The 16,706-nt window shown below is 45.4% G+C and overlaps 1 protein-coding gene across 1 annotated transcript in view; it reads right to left on the bottom strand.

Moving 5' to 3' along the window:
• The window catches only part of tjp1a (tight junction protein 1a), a 114,618-nt gene extending 100,109 nt beyond the window's left edge, over window positions 1–14,509 (bottom strand). The window contains exons 1-2 of the mRNA XM_061244421.1: window positions 14,433–14,509; window positions 1,550–1,633 (exon numbers count right to left, since the gene is read on the bottom strand). The gene's annotated coding sequence lies outside the window, so the exon portion shown is untranslated. The remainder of the gene's footprint in view (window positions 1–1,549; window positions 1,634–14,432) is intronic.
• Between the last annotated feature and the right edge of the window lie 2,197 nt (window positions 14,510–16,706).

Genomic DNA, 16,706 nt, shown 5'->3' with positions numbered 1-16,706 from the left:
TTTTTTTTTTTTTTTTTTTTTTTTGCGCTGAACCATTGGTCTGCCTTTCAAAAAATAAGAAAAACTCATTTATAAATAGCCTCCGTGATATAATTGCACAGTGATTACATTAACATCGGTTTCACTTAATCAAATCTCCTGGCATCTGTTCTGCCAAAACAATTACGTTGCGAGCCATAAGGAGGAAAGGTGTGACGGTCTGCCCGCGAACGTCATTAGAGACGCCGCGCGCCGGGCGGTCGTCTTTGTTTTTCATATCTCAGTCTTATTTGCATGACGGTATAAACGAATTTCAAAGCGAGCTTTAAATGGCTTCCATATTTGACAGGAAGCCCCTAGAGAATGCCTTTCTCTCCTCCGCTTTCTGGTGTTAACCACCCGTCACCTTCCCACACACCTCCGAGTGGAAAAATATGAAGCGAAGAAACACTGGGTTCTTTTTTTTTTTTTTTTAAAGCAGTGAGATTTTTTCAAAGACGCGATCGCATCTTTAGCGCGTTTTTAGTAGCGTTTGAAGGTTGTTTTGAATTGTAAATCCGACAACAGTCCACGGTGATTCGGTCCTCGTTTTTTTCGCAAGCTGCACATACTAAATTACTAGTAAAACTCTGCCCCCTGCAGGATTTCTGATACAAATAGCTCGGCTTGTTGCTGAATGTTTGCTCAATTCGGGGATGATAGAAGAGACTGTCTGCTCGATTCTTTCAGCACCCTGGCGTTTGTGACAGCAGCGGCTGCTACATACGGTTTGAACAGCAAAGGCTGAGCACGACCGTTTCGTCCCACTGGTGCGGAGTGTGCTTAGGCTGGTGGGCTGTTGTGAGTCAACGCACATCATTAGGCAAAGCATGTAAATGACCAGGTATTTCCTCTGAAAGAATGTTTGCTGCTATATAGATGACAATTTTACACTTGCAATACTTTCCTCCGGATAAGGGGAAGATGTAACGCTATCAAACTGTTCATGTAGACGTTTTTTTTCACAGTATAGGAGGTTGTGTTCATTAAATGATATGGCTAAAAAAAGTTAGACATTTCACACACCGTATTCACGTCAACTCCTAGTTAGTGGTATTGATTATAAACTTGCTGTGTGGTAGCAGCAGCTGAAATGTATCTATTTGCAGTTTGACTCCTGATCACCCACTGAGTCGATCAATTCCCCAGCTCATGTATTGAGCAGACCTGCCAATCATGTCAGGGAAAAAAATATGGATCTGCAGCCATAAGCAGATCCTAGTCAGGGAGGGAGAGGGGGTGAGAGAGAGAGAGACAGAGAGAGAAAGAGAAAGTAGAGAGAGGGAGATAGGGGGAATAGAGAGAAAGACAGTGAGAGGGAGAGAGAGGGGGAAGAGATAGAAAGAGAGAAGGTGAGAGAGAGGGGGAGAGAGAGAGGGAATGAGAGATGGAAAGAGAGGGAGAAAGAGGGAATGGGAGATGGAAAGAGAGAGCGTGAGAGAGTAGACAACAGAATCTCCTAATTAGAGAATCAGAGTAACTGACGAGACAGAGTCTCCCAATAAAAGTAACTGAGAAAAGAGACACGCACTGGTGAAGGTCCCCGGAAGTCTCCCGGCTGCGCCACTAGGGGCTGGTAACTCCTGGAGAAGGGCCTGCTCCCAGCGGTCTCAAGCTGAAAACGGAGCAGGGCAACATGGGAGCACAGTGGCAGCTGGGGCATAAAGGTATTCACATACAAGGGATGCGTCCTGTCTCACTGACAAGGCACAATGCCAGGGGTGCACAGCAAGGGCCGATCTGTTTCATGATGCTGCGGCAACTTCTGCTCTTAATTCTTTCATTCGCTCAATCGTGTCTAAATATGATATGTGCATAAGCACCAGACACAGTGAACCAGTGTAGTTCGTAGATCGGTCAGAAAACTAAAATTAAGGTAACTGGTTGAAACAAAAACCAGCATGTAGATTGGCCTTCCAGGACCTGAGTTGTGCACCCCTGCTTAACACCCATCCCTGTGCATGCACATACAAACACACACACACACACACACACACACACACACACACACACACATATACACAAACAAATACACATACAGTACAATGTTATGAGGCTAAGGTAAAATGGAATTTCCTATTGCAGTGGTTACCAAACTTAGCCCTGGGGGACCCCTGTGTATGCTGGTTTTGTGCCAACCACAACTGCAATCACAGAACTTTAACAAGCTGTTCAATTTTCTTACTTGCTTTCCATGTTCAGAAGGATTATTTACCCTCTTAAGCCACATTTTCTCAGACATAGCTAAGAATAAAACTCCCATGTTTTTATTGTGCTATACTGCAAACAATTGCATAAAAAGAGGTCACATTTTTGATCAAATGTTAGACTGAGGTTAAACATTGGGATCATAATTAGGTTGTTGTGTGTTTAGTCTCATTATCATTTGCATTGTTTTAGATTTTTTTATCATCTTCCACTTGGTTAGTTTTAGTGGCCACAATTTCACCAATTTCACCCATTAATTCACCTCAGTCTTTTGCTTGATCAGTTAAAAATAAGTTGCCTTTTTTATGTAATAGCTTTCAATAGAGCACAATAAGCACAATATGAACATTATAATGAATTTCATTATTTGTGGTCATGTCTGTCATAACGTGGTTTAAGAGGGTAAACAACCCCTTGAAACATCAATATCACATAATTATGAAAAATTCAAGCTTATTAAAGTTGTGGGATTGCAATTGTGGTTGGAACAAAAACCAGCGCACACAGGGGCCCTACAGGGTAGAGTTTGGTAACGACTGTCCTACTGGACTCATACTCTGTTACAGTTGACTTAACACATATACACAAACATAACAAACATATACACTGAACAATTGACTTAACACATATACACAAACATGACAAACATATACACTTAACAGTTGACTTACGAACATACATATACACAAACATGAACGAGCACATGCACACACAATAAACACACACGTCTACACACCCAAAAAACGCACACACCAACACACCCAACAAACACACACAAACAAACACAGACATGCAAATACGTCCTCAATCATCCATACACACACCTACTCTATATGGACAGACACACTGACAAACACCCAAATGAGTGCATGAGTGACACAACAACACAGAAACACACACGTACAGTCAAATATACAGGCACAGGCTATTCACATACCTATACCCACCAAACACACAAACACATTCCCTGAAGTTGGTTTAGGGCCTAAACCATCTACTGTTGCTTAGTAAACCTGAGATGAAAAATGTCTAAAGCAGAGAAGGCACCACACAGTCCTGTATGAACAGAACATCTTCTCCACATGGAGCCAACCCAAAACAGAATGTCTCACTAAGGGGTCGATGCTGGAGCCCAAAAGCCCCCTCCAGACTAATGTTTCCCCATTAATTTCCTCCTTGTGTGTCTCTCTATGTCTCTGTTTCAATGTCAGAGGACGCAGATAAGCGATAAGCTGATCGGTATTGTAATGACTTCCCTGGAGACGGGTCGCATTTCTTTAAGTCGATTCGCGCTGCATAAGGGACAAAGTCAAACGCGAAACTGGAGACGCCTCGCGGATGGAAGGAGCGGACGATCGCGCATTCTGCAGGCCTTTAATACCAGACACGTGCTAACGTGCTAACGTGCTAAAAGCAGGATGAGAAACGAGAGAGATGAAAGGATGGGAGAAGTAGCAAGGCGAAAGGTAGAGATAGAGAGAGGACAGAGCACTGTGAACACCAACTGAGCGAGATTCAGAAAACAAAAATGAAATGCACGCAAAATTTCTGGAAACTTCAATCTAACAAGTTTGTGGGATCGCTGATGGGCAGTTACAGCGTTTGCAAGGCACTCCTCATCAGTCGTGTCACAGGCTAGGTCAATGGTCCTCACCCCTGGTTCTGGAGAGCAGCAGGGTATGGCTGGTTTTTGTTTTCGCCTTGATATCAGCAACTAATTCAGACCCAAGAAACCAGGTGAGGTGAGTTGACTGTGTAATTAACTGCTTGAATTGATCAATTAAGTTCCGGGTAACAACAAAAGCCAGCACACCCTGTGGCTCTCCAGGACCAGGAGTGAGGACCCCAGTACACCCTGCAGCTCTCCAGGACCAGGAGTGAGGAACACTGGGCAAGGTGCTTGTTTCATGCAGTCTGGACAGCACATTGAAGGCAAACAGCCATCCAACAACAGCTCCATACACACACACTGGCTGTGTTCAAAACCACACAGTAGTATTCTACTCATACTACATTTCAGGCTGACTTCACCGCATGCTTAGCATATGAGCAGTATGCTAAATATGTGGTTTCGAACAGAGCCATTGTCTCAATTTTAGTTTTTATTAACTGAAGGTTCTCATTCTGGCTCTATGTACTGTCCATGTTTCATACATAACTCAACTAATGTAGTTGGTTCAAAACCCCAAATGATAAAACCATATTGCTAAAAAAAGAAGGAAATTTGCTGTTCCTTTATTTATTTATGTTTTTTTTTTTGGGGGGGGGGGAGTTTATTTATGCACAACTCTAACAACATGCAGTATGGCTGTCTGGTAGCACCTTTAAAAAACGAGGTTTCACCACAATATCTTTCACCATTGTTAGGCTGAAAACGTTTGCATTTGAGTTTTAGCGTGGGTTTTAATGCATCACTGTACTGGGGAGCTTATCTGACATGGGCCTGCACACACACTGCACACTGCCCTATCTTCACAGACATTACCCAGACGCTTACTCCCGCTCCACAGTAAACCCGGAGAGACAGGCCCAACGTGTTGCCAAGGAAACCCGTGAATAGCCCGGGCTGACGACAGTGTAAATACTAGGGTGTTTTTTTTCCTCCTCAGCGACTTCGGAAACCCACTCGTTTAAAAGGATACCAAATTCTGATACCAAGCACTGGGCTAGACCTGCCTTACATTCATCACTAAATGCAATGTGCTTTATTTTTATAACCTGCTGCCGAACATTAAAAATGTTTTAAATGGCAGTTTTGATGCACATGTTCCTGTCCTTGCAACACTTCAATCAAAGATTAGCTGATTTTTATAAATTCAACATGTACAAGTAATATTGCTTAGAAATACAGAAATGTTTAAGATTTCCACAGCCTTCAATGGCCAGCTCATTGCTCACAGTTGGTGTGAATAAACTAAGGATGATTGAGAAGACGTATGTGTGCACTAATGGGTATAGAATACTGGGTATACTGAGAGGTAACCCTTTTGATTCGATCGGCAGAGCTGCTTCATTACAATTAAGTACCTGCTCTCTGGGAAGGCCAATCCCCTATCATTAATCCCCCTCCACACACAAGCCGTTGCCCCTGTCTGATCCCATCAGCAGCATGGAGTGGAGGGGGAGGGAGACGGTCCTCTGTGTGAGGTGAACTTAAACCCACTGTAAGGTCCTCTCCAGCTAAAATCTGCACACATCGACCCCTCATTTCTCCTAAGAGTGCTGACCCAGGGGCCCTAATGCTGAAGATCGATAACCATACTGAAGGAAACCTGAGGCTGGCGGAAGGGCACACACACACACACACACACACACACACCCCAACATGCGTACACACACCGACATGCATGTACACATACATACTGTGTGTACACATGCACGTTCACCAAGACGTACACACTCCAAACTCACCCACATGCAGGCAGACACACACCCATGTAAACACACATACATTAAAAAAAATCCTGCACACATACACACACATAAACACACACACACACAGCACATACACACACATACACACACAGCACATACACACACATATGTAAACACACATACACTAAAAAACACCCAGCACACATACAGACACATAAACACACACATACACACACAGCACATACACACACATATGTAAACACACATACACTAAAGAACATCCTGCACACATACAGACACATACACACACAGCACATACACACATGCACAAACCCATGGAAACACACATACACTAAAAAAACACCCAGCACACATACACAAACCCATGTTAACGCACACACTAAAAACACCCAGCACATACAGACACACACATGCACATACCCATGTAAACACACATACAGTAAAAACCACCCAGCACCCACGCACGCACACACACACAACAGATACACACACACACCAACACACACACACACCCCCATTCCGATAAATGCAAATGGATGCTATAAATCACATGTCTATCTATAGAAACAATGCTCTGGTTCCCTGCCCTGACCTTGGCTGTGCTCATATAAAATGCACGGATAGGATGGTATGTCGCTTTCGGCCATGGAGACTCCTTTCATTTCCTACGGCTCATGTGCCTTTCTGAAAAAACCTTCCTCTTCACCTCAATCAATGTCAGAGTACATGTTTGAGCCAGTTATGCAGAAATACAGATATTAAATATGAAATATATAATTGAATATAGATATTCTGAAAGAAACTTACTGCAACAGCTAACTTTTTATTTGTAACTGAGCTGGGAATTGTTCAATGTTATTGTACACAGAACTGATGATTAAGGAATTTATAAATAACAACTTCTACTATTACTACCAACAACAGCAATAATGATGATGTTGAAATAACTACATTTTACAGTAGGGGGAAGCCTCACCTCAACCTGAACAGGACACAGCGTCTGAAGCTCAGAGTACAGCACTCTCTTACAGCTGTGACCACAGGTGACACAGGTGACAAGCACTGTAATGGCCAATGGTGAAGAGGAAGAGGGAAGGGGTCACTACCACCAGCCAATAGGAAGCCACACAATGTTACACAAGCAAGGACACAGCACAGGGACAGGCTGTGACACATGATGTAAACCCCACAGGCCGTGCTGCACGTCTGTGCGTGTCTGCCATAAACTGCATATCCCAGCCTCTGGTGCCGCATCGGTTTTCTGTCAAACTGTTTGTATCTTCAGCCGGAGCAAAGCCCCCACCGCACGATACTTTACAAAGACATGAGGTGGAGTCCTTGGGTGACCCCAGATGCTCGCAGTGCCAGAGCTGAGAGAGGTGCAAAGTCTAGCAGGTGCTTCACTGTACCTGAGAGAAACACCTGACTGTTCCACTGAACTCCCCAGCTTCTCCACAAGGCTCCCTGTCACTGGGGAACAGACCATCTGCCAAACAAGCTCTAACAAAGACAACAGGGATCCGGAGAACCAATAGGATTGTCCCGACTCCTGGGCCTTCCCTGGACTAACTCAGGCCTTCCGAAGACTTTACACGACTAAAGAACTTTCAGGACTGACTAAGACCTTTCCAGGAAGCCTTTCCTGAACTTTTCAATGTCTATTGAGAAGCTTTGTGTGATAACTTGTTTCTAAATCGCTATATAGTTATGATTGATTGACTGACTTATTTCTGGGATTATGTGCCCTGCGTAAGATTGTCTCAGTGGCCCAGTGCAGTTTCATTGCCCTGAGTAAATGCTCCATGTTAATTACAGAGATTGTTGTTCAGCTGTAATCAGCTTAGAACAGGGCCACGGAACATCTATCAGAGTTTACACCTGTAAGATAAATAGGAAAACACGTATGCACGCAAAAACACACGCTCATGAATATTCTCATACACAAACTAACACATGTGCATGTGCACACAGATACTTGTTCATCAGCAGCTCCTGGAGAGCTGGAAATAAACCAGGCAGAAACCTTACTTTACAGCAGTCAGTACTCTCAAACTGGCTCAGTTTAAATTCCTTTAATCAAGAAATTCATTAAACTTGAAAAGAAATTGGTACAGCTAATTATACATTATATGTCATTGGACGCTGCTTTATCCTACAGCAAGGCAATGATCCCAAACATACACCAGTGCTCTCTTTCTTAATTATGGTCCAAACTGTTTATTTTGCGAAGCCTATTGTTTAGCCTATGTCTCTGGCAGTTTTTGTCTAATTTCTCAGCCTCATAATGGCGTCCTTGACTTTCACTATGGGCCTCATGTTGACAAACGCCACAGATTGAAGACTAGACACTGAAAGATTTGCACTAAGAAAGTGATTGAATACAAATGCTGGAATGTAGACATCTTTAGGGGTGGAAATCTAGGGAGATGTCTGACATAAACAGACAATATTAACCACAATATAACTCGGGTTTTACCTGGATATAGCCTGGCCAGGTTCTAGTCGGCTGGGATGAGGACTGACTTTTCAGCAAAAATGTTCACTGGGCTTCTGCTATAAATAAGTATGTCTCTCTGACCTGGGCCACTCATGCAGACAGGGGTCCTCTCAGGTTGGCATGGGTGGTGCCCTTGGCCCGAATAACACACAGCCCCTGGGCACCCCTACCCCCACCCCGCGTGCCGGCCTCCCCCACGCTAGCCCGTGGCTGTGCACCCCCCGTCACACACTCTCTCTGCAGGAGGAGCACCTCCGCGACACGACACCCAGCAGAGGTGCTGCCGCTGGTGTCACGCAGAGATGGGAGGAGGGGGGGACCTCCACTACAGGCAGGCAGCTGGCCGGACACCATATGTTTTTACCCGGGGCAGTGGCGGGCGAGGTAATGTCTGTACACTGAGGAGACGCAGGAAAATTAGCTCCAGTAATTATTTGTGTGGCTGGGTGTCGGTCACAGAAATCACATGGGATTTTCTCTTTTTTTTGGAAAGCCCTTTAATTCCCCGTTTCTTTTCTGCGATTTGAGGATGACTAATCAAAACAAGCACACGCTCTTTCCGTGATGGACAAAAGCTATTAAAAGCAGCATATCACTACATTTAGCCTACTCATGTTTTTTTATTAGCTGAAACACTGATTTTTTTTACTAACTTCGGTTACTGTCTCTCTGGTTGAGCATATTATTTCAGTCATTTCCCACTGGTTTGCATGAAATATTGGTGAATTTAATTATTTTGTAAATATTTTCTTACACCCAGCCTTAATTATTGCTTGGCTGCATTTATTTACTATTAATAATCTGTTTGATGATTTCTTGCTCTGGGGGTTTTAATAGTGTGCTTCTTGTTGCAGAGATTATTTCAGCCGAGGTGTGGTATGGCAGTACGCTGAGGAGACCGAGCTCCAGACTTGGGCTTTACACCGCGGTTTTGCCGACAGCTCTCTCCCCCCCTACAGGCCCCAGACAGAGCCGCCGGTAATATTTCACCCAGGCTCCTCTCTGCCTTGAACTGTCCGACGTGATCAATCAACTTTCTTCGGATACTTGGGCAGAAAACTGGCAGCTGTTTTGCATTTAAAGACAAATGAGAGAGTCTGTTTACCCTGAATAATTAATAAAGAACCAGCAGTCCTGCATGAGGACCGTCCCCCGGTGGGGTCCACCCCCCGGACCGTACCCCTGACTCTCCGCCTCTCGGTGGCCTCTGGGTCTAATCTGCTTTTTTTATCCCGTACATTTCACAGAACAGCTGAGAAGGCAGGAAAAAAATACCGCACAAAAAAAAAAGACAGATCATTTTACAAATCAATGCTTTTGGTTTTGATTCTAACTCTGTACGGTTAAGCGGCGGAGTTTCTTCAGGGAGGTTACAACGAGGCTGCTGCTCCTCCAGTTCCTCGAGGCAGTGTCACATGTTCTGTGTGGTTTTTTTTTTTCCTTCGGGCACCGCGGGGCCCCCCAAACACATCCGATGATGTAAAGTGACACTGACTCGCGAAGCAGCGAAGCAGAATGAGCACTGCTTCATACCGCTCCACGCCGTGACATTGCGTGCGTCCTTCATGCAGAGATGAAGAGTGAGGAACGGAGGGGAGAGAGAGAGAGAGAGGGGGGAGGAAGGAGAGGGAGAAAGAGAGAGAGAGGGAGAGAGGGGGGGAGAGAGAGAGAGAGAGAGGGAGAGAGAGAGGGGGGAGGGAGAGAGAGAGAGAAAGAGAGAGAGAAGCTTATATGTAAAATAAAATGTTCAGTGCTGAATCACCTCTTACAGTGTATGGTCCCAAATGGACTCATGTGTACTGATGTTTAAGTTCAACTAACACTGGACATTTTACTGTGCACGATAAAGGAGGAAGGTGAGACAGACATGAAGAGAGGGAAGAGGACTCGGAGTGACGGAAACAGAGGAGAGGAAGGAGGCAGAGAGGGAGGGAATCCTCAGGAGAAGAATGTCCCACTGATGCTATTTCCACTGACAGCTGACCTGAGCCACAGGGCGACTGAGGGGATGTTCAGCTTTCCTCCCTTTTCCTCCTTCTTACAGGCAGAAAAGAGGGCCTCACATCTCTCTCATTCACTCCCTTCCCCCCTTTTCCTCCCTCTCATTCTTTCTCTTCACTGTCCTGTATGCTTTGAGGGTTTCTCTACCACTACTGAATTATACTTTTTTGAAGCGTACACGTGTTTGAATAAAGAAAGAAAGCTCATTGCCTGTTACTCCGGCGTCTCCTCCCAGACAGTGGGTCCACCTGGAACAGCTGCTGAGCAGGGCGCTGGCGCGCTGCTTCCACTGTTTCTTGGCACGGGGAGTGTATTAAATCTTTTTTTTCGCCAACAAGGGCACGGCTCACCAGTGCTGATGACAGCAATGGCAGATCCTGAGCCAAAAACGTCCCGTCGCCAAAGAAACATTCATTTTAAATGAACTGTTGAAACTTACTTCTATCTCTCCTCCTTGAACACGTTGGATCCCAGACGAGGAGAGAGGAGAGCAGTGAAGTAACGTGTCAGCAACACGTCTCCTACAGGGGTATCCGCCAAGCCACGCAATTTATTGAGCCGTTGTGGGAATTCCGTTAGGTGGAATTACAGTTGATTCATTAAAATCAACCTTATACGACTGCCAATTCTGCCAATTCGGTGTCTGTTTTTGTTTTTTTTAAACAAAGCACTTCATCACTGGTGTGTACCATTTAACAGTCTGCACAAGCATTTCACATTCAGAAATCACTTTATTGTGGAGTGCATGATTTAGCGGACTGCGACTGCATAGCACGTTAGCATCACCCAATAAGGAACTCGAAGAACGGCCTAACAGAGGAGCTCCTCAGAGTTCCTGCCTCATTTTCTACCATAATGAGGAACCATACAGCACTCCTTCAACAGCGGCCATTCAGGGATCTGCGCCATGTTCCTGATGCGTTCTCAATTATGTGCGTTTTTTTACATTTCTCTCTTCAAATGCTGCTGCTGCTTTTTCGTCTGTAGGCTGTATGTTTGTTGGCTTGTCTCCACACAGGAACCCGTTTCAGTTCTTTCTGGAACCCTCTATCATAGGTGTGACGTGTGAAAGCACCCAGACAAAGAACCATTTTTGCCTGAGAGGGTATCCTGATGACAGACAGGCAGGTGCTCTGTTCTCTGTATCTGGACCCTCCTGACTAGTATTCCCAAATTTTTCACTTCAGTGAGATTTTCATGAATTTTCTTACTTTGGCACACACTGTCTTATGAAATGCAGGTCTATAATTGTAAAATAATGGGGTATCTCGGTGGCGCAGCCTGTAGAGCACTGACCGCATGCTCATTGCGAGCCGCGACGTCGGCGGTTCGAATCTGACCGTCTGACATTTGTTGCATGTCTTCCCCTCTCTCTCGCTCCCATTCTTCCTGTCTCTCTATACTATACTGTCCAATAAAGCTGAAAAAAGCCCTAAAAAATAATTGTAAGATCACATCACATCAATGGGACAGAACACAGCCATGTCCTGGGAAAACTGCACGCAGCACACAAGCGGAAACACGTGGTCAGTACAAAGAACAATTTTAGCTTCAGCTAGTGATTCCGCGCGCTCTGCGAATCGACAGCGCGTCTCGCTCAACGTTGGAGCCGCAAAGGGTGATGAAGGTTGCCCCGCTGCTGGCTGTCCCCGTTTAGTTAGGGCTGACTTATAAGGGGACAACGGCTAATCGCTGTCCCGGTGCTTTGCCAAGCTGCAGCGGGGAGGATCTGGAAGCTTCCGCGCCCCCTCACCCCGGCCTCGGGCACGGAGAGAGGCATCGATAACAGATTAGCGCTCGTGAATTTGCAAATGCCGGCATTTTCTCTAAATTCAGCGATAAGCAATCCCCCGCGCGTGCGGAATATGAGATCAGGCACAGGAAAGACCGGGCCAGACGAGACCAGCCTCCCGCCGCGATCCTGCGCCTGCCTCACGCCGACTCATAAACTGGTGGCTGTGAAAGACGGTAAATCTTTATTTCCGCGAGTGCGCGAGGAGAGCAACTGGTACTCAGACCTTGAGTCTGTGTCGGGGGAAAACTCAGCTGTCAGGCGTATTTACTCACTTCCATACATACGCTCAGTGAGCACTTTATTCTGTATTTATTAGACTTATTTTTTAGACTTCTACTGCTGTGGCCTATCCACTTAAGTGTTATAATGCTTTGTGTGTTCAGAGATGCTTTTCTGCATACCATTGTTGTAATGTGTGGTTATTTGTGTTACTTTCACCTTCCTGCCAGCTTTGACCAGTCTGGCCATTCTCCTCTGATGTCTCTCATTAACAAGGCGTTTCTGTCCGCAGAACTGCTGCTCATTTGATTTTATTGTCTGTTTTTTGCACCATTCTTTGCAAACTCTAGAGACTAGTGTGCGTGAAAATCCCAGGAGATCAGCAGTTTCTGAGATACTTGAACCACCCTGTCTGCCACCAACAATCATTCCACGGTCAAAGTCACTTAGATCAAATTTTTTCCCCATTCTCATGGTTGATGTGAACATTAACTGAAGCTCCTGACCCGTATCAACACGATTGTATGCATTGCACTGCTGCCACACAATTGGCTGATTATATAATCGCATGAATAAGTATGTGTAACAAAGTAAAAATGTTCCTCAAAAAGTGCTTGGTGAGTGTATATGAGCTATACACATATAATATATACAGAGAGTATGCAACCCCACCCACACAACCAAAAGTAAAGGCATGCTATTCTGCTTGGGAAAGAACCAGAATCACTGGATTTTAATGAGCCAGAGTCACCTGCCGACATAAAACTGTGGATGTGGCGGTTGAGGGCCACAGCCACTGTGTGGAGGCACTATTTCCTCTCACCTCAGCTAACACTGTGTGGAGGCACTATGTGCCCTCACCTCAGCTAACATGAAAGCAACAGTTGAGAGTAATGCTACTAAGCTTTTTGTCAATGACAAGTCGGTCTGCTGTTATCCTATAAACCCACGGCTTCTTCTGTCTGTAATAAACAACCGCAGATGTCCCCCCATTCATAACACGAGAAGAGACCAGGGAAAATCAACCCAAGCTGCTTCTAGGCCTGTGCTGATTCGGCGGGTTGTCCTGGTGTCTCACGGCTGGATCCAAGCTGCTTACAGATTTCAAATAGATTATTCCTTTGCCCTTTTCGTGAAAATAGTCAGAACTGTGTGGAAAGTATGTTTTGTCATTACGCAGCAGATGTGTAATTCCCACGACAACAATGATTTGTTTACCATGAACTGCCTTTCTTTTTGAATTCATCATGTTTCCCAAAACGGCTCTCTGGTATGGATGTGAAAGATGACGCAGCAAAAAGAGAAGGTAAACAGAGCGCTTTTTTCCCTCCACAGCAAACCCCTTGGGGAACATATGATCACCTCAGACATCACCTTAATGACATCCCTTTCTGAAACGCCTGGGGGCCTGTTGATAGTGCCAGACATAACATAACATAACATAGCTGACATAGCATCACAAAGCATTTAGCAGACGCTCTTATCCGGAGTGACGTACAACAAAGTGCAGATTGAACACAGGGACAAGTGCGAGGAGGACCCTCGACGACAGTACGGTTCCGAGTCCTAGCGTGATCATACAGATACAATTGAAAACCTTGAAGAATACATCAACTTACAAACTAGCATACCACGGTTGGAAGCTAGAATACCCTGAATGCAACAATACAACATCAAATACAATACAACACAACAATATTTATATACAAATATAGATAAATATACAAGGCTAATCATGGTCAGTACTGACTGAGCCCATTCGCTCTCAGCCTGTCCACTGAACCTGCAGGGAAATCTGGAATTCTGGGAAATCAGAGTGCTGGGCTGTCCTCATAGTTGTCATGGGAACACAAGGTCCTGTCTCCAGCTCTTTTAGCACGCTATCTCCTGCTCTTAAACGTACAGCCCTAACATTAGTGCACACTTCAGTCATTGGACTGAGGCTGTTTGACCAACTTGTGGCATGCTGCATATACAGGTATAAGAAAACACACACACACACACACACACGCACACACACTCTCACACAGACACACCCACACACGCAAAAACACACACATACACCCACGCACACACAGCCACACATGCACACACAGACACAGCCACACACACACACACACACACACACACACAGCCACACACTCACACACACACACACACACACACACACACATGCACACACACACACAGCCACACACACACACATACACACACACACACACACACTCACACACACACATGCACACACACACACACACACACACACACACTCACACTCACACTTGCGTTCTGACTCACGTTGGACTCCAGCAGGTCGATGCTGTCCAGGCTCTTGCTCCGGTGAATCCGGCCCTTGATCCGGCGCAGAGACGGCTTCCCCTGGCTCACGCTCACCGGCGGGGCCGCGGCCGCCGAGGCGTCGCAGCTGGGAGTCACCCTGGGGCGGGGCGAAGGCGGGGCGGGGCGGGGCGGGGCGGGGCGGGGCGGGGCGACGGGGGACAAGAGGAGGAAGAACAACACTTAGTTTCCACGGCCGTGCAAGATGAGCACGTCTCCAGCAGAGAGCAGCGCCCCTGGGCAGCAGTGAGCGGTAGAGGAACCAGTAAATAAAGAGAGAGAGTGGGGCACACAAAAGGCCGTCTTTTTTAATAAAGGGCACTCTTCCTTTTTCTGGACTGAGTGGCATTCCTAAAAAAGGCGCATAAATTGGGTTTAATGTCACAGGCCAGCCTCCAGCCAGACCAGGTACATCCATTCGTCTTTACTTCAGAAAAAACCTGGGTCAAACAATTATTTATTTGAAATGAAATCTATTAATCTATTTTGACCAACATTCAGAACAATGTGATTACCAAAATATAGGATATACTATTATTATTATTTCACTACAAATATTTTTGGTTAATTTTTTTCCTTTAAATTTTTCTGATATTTGCAGGAGCGTTTTCAAATTTGAAAGGTATCTACAGACTATTTAAAATAATTATTTCAGAGAGGTTGTGTTAGGATCAATATTTATAAGTAAGCAGTTATGCCCCCAGCAAAAAATATCTCAGTGCTTAATGCCCCTGCCCATTACCGAAAAAGTTTGGCAAACTGCGCACGCTATCAACTGCCAATGCTTGTGTGTATTCGAGCGGCTAAGGCAATGCAAGGAAAAATGATTCAACAGAAGATATCAGCTCTTTACTGAAACAATGCGGACGGCACAAATGAAGTCAAGATGGTCTCTGCTGCCTTCTTCTGTTCATTCATCTATATTGATTTAGGACTAACCACACACAAGTCCGTTAAACCTGACCTGCAGTGTGTCTTGACAGAGGCGGACGAAAGAGACCTTCTGCATTCAGGTTTCATCTGCGGTTTAATATTGGGACTGAGCACACTGCTCCCACACACCAAAATACTCACTGCCACTGACCCCACAGGTCAGAGAGCGGGAGAAAAAGGGTCTACACTTCCAAATGTCCTTGGTGGCATTCCAGTACTGCACCCTGTCATTTTGGAGCCTCTTTCTTAGTTTTTCTCCGCAGCACAACTTTGTCACTGGCCATGGCCACATCTGGAGGTTAACCGCTCCCACACCGGGTTCAGTTTTCAGCCACTGGATGCTGACCAGAATCACCAGTACATTACATCACATTACAGTCACTCAGCGGACACTCTCATCCAGAGCGACGCACAATAAAGTGCCAATCAAACCCAGGGACAAAGTGCGTTGAGGACCCTAGAGGAAAGTACAGTTCCGAGTCCTAGCGTGATCGCATAGATACAACTTGAACCCTTGAGTACAAGTGCCAGATTAATAATGGATTCTGCAGTTACCTACCATTACCTGACCGGGGTTTCTAAGAGCCACAGGGCAGAGCTTACATCTCCATTTCAGCTCCGGTCTTCTGCACTCTGGAGGACAGTAGTGTGTCAGACAGGGAGAGGGAGGATATCACTGGATCAGATCCCCATGGGGCCCGGCAGCTCCGGTTACTTAAAGGTACAATGGGTAATTTCAGACTTCTAACGGTCAAGAGAGGAATTGCTTCAACAAACACCCTCAAACCACAACACTGTTTATCCCTCCCCCTTCTCTGTGAACGCACTGACATTGAACCCACGCCATTGGCTGTGGCAATTAGAACCAGTTTTCAACCAATGAGCTTGAATTATTGTACAGCTATACAATGTTTTGGTAGAGAGTGTCGGTCGGCCCATCAGCTGTATATTTTGAAACCCGAATTTAAGTGCTATAAACACAGGCAGAGTCAACATGTCAGAGAGCCTTTTTCAATTTACAATGTTTTAACACAAAAATCTTAACTGTTGTACCTTTAAAGCAGTGCATGATAATGCAAATGCTTTCCAATAAGCAAAATCCCAAATGAAATCCTGCCTTAATTACCTGAAAGCTGCTCCCCTGGTGTGTGGATACTGAAGTGTTTGAATTTAATTTAAAAACCAGCAGGGTAAGAATGGGCTGGACGTGCACGCTGCACTGGGGCCCTGAGGTGTCCAAACGGTATTTCCTTAACAGGTTAATGTATTGAATGTTATGTGAGGAGCTGTTGGAAAATAGTG

This window comes from Conger conger, chromosome 6, assembly GCF_963514075.1.
Source record: "Conger conger chromosome 6, fConCon1.1, whole genome shotgun sequence".
NCBI classification, from domain to species: domain Eukaryota; kingdom Metazoa; phylum Chordata; class Actinopteri; order Anguilliformes; family Congridae; genus Conger; species Conger conger.
Note: the sequence above shows the minus strand (reverse complement) of the source record. Positions and strands in the feature narration are given on the sequence as shown.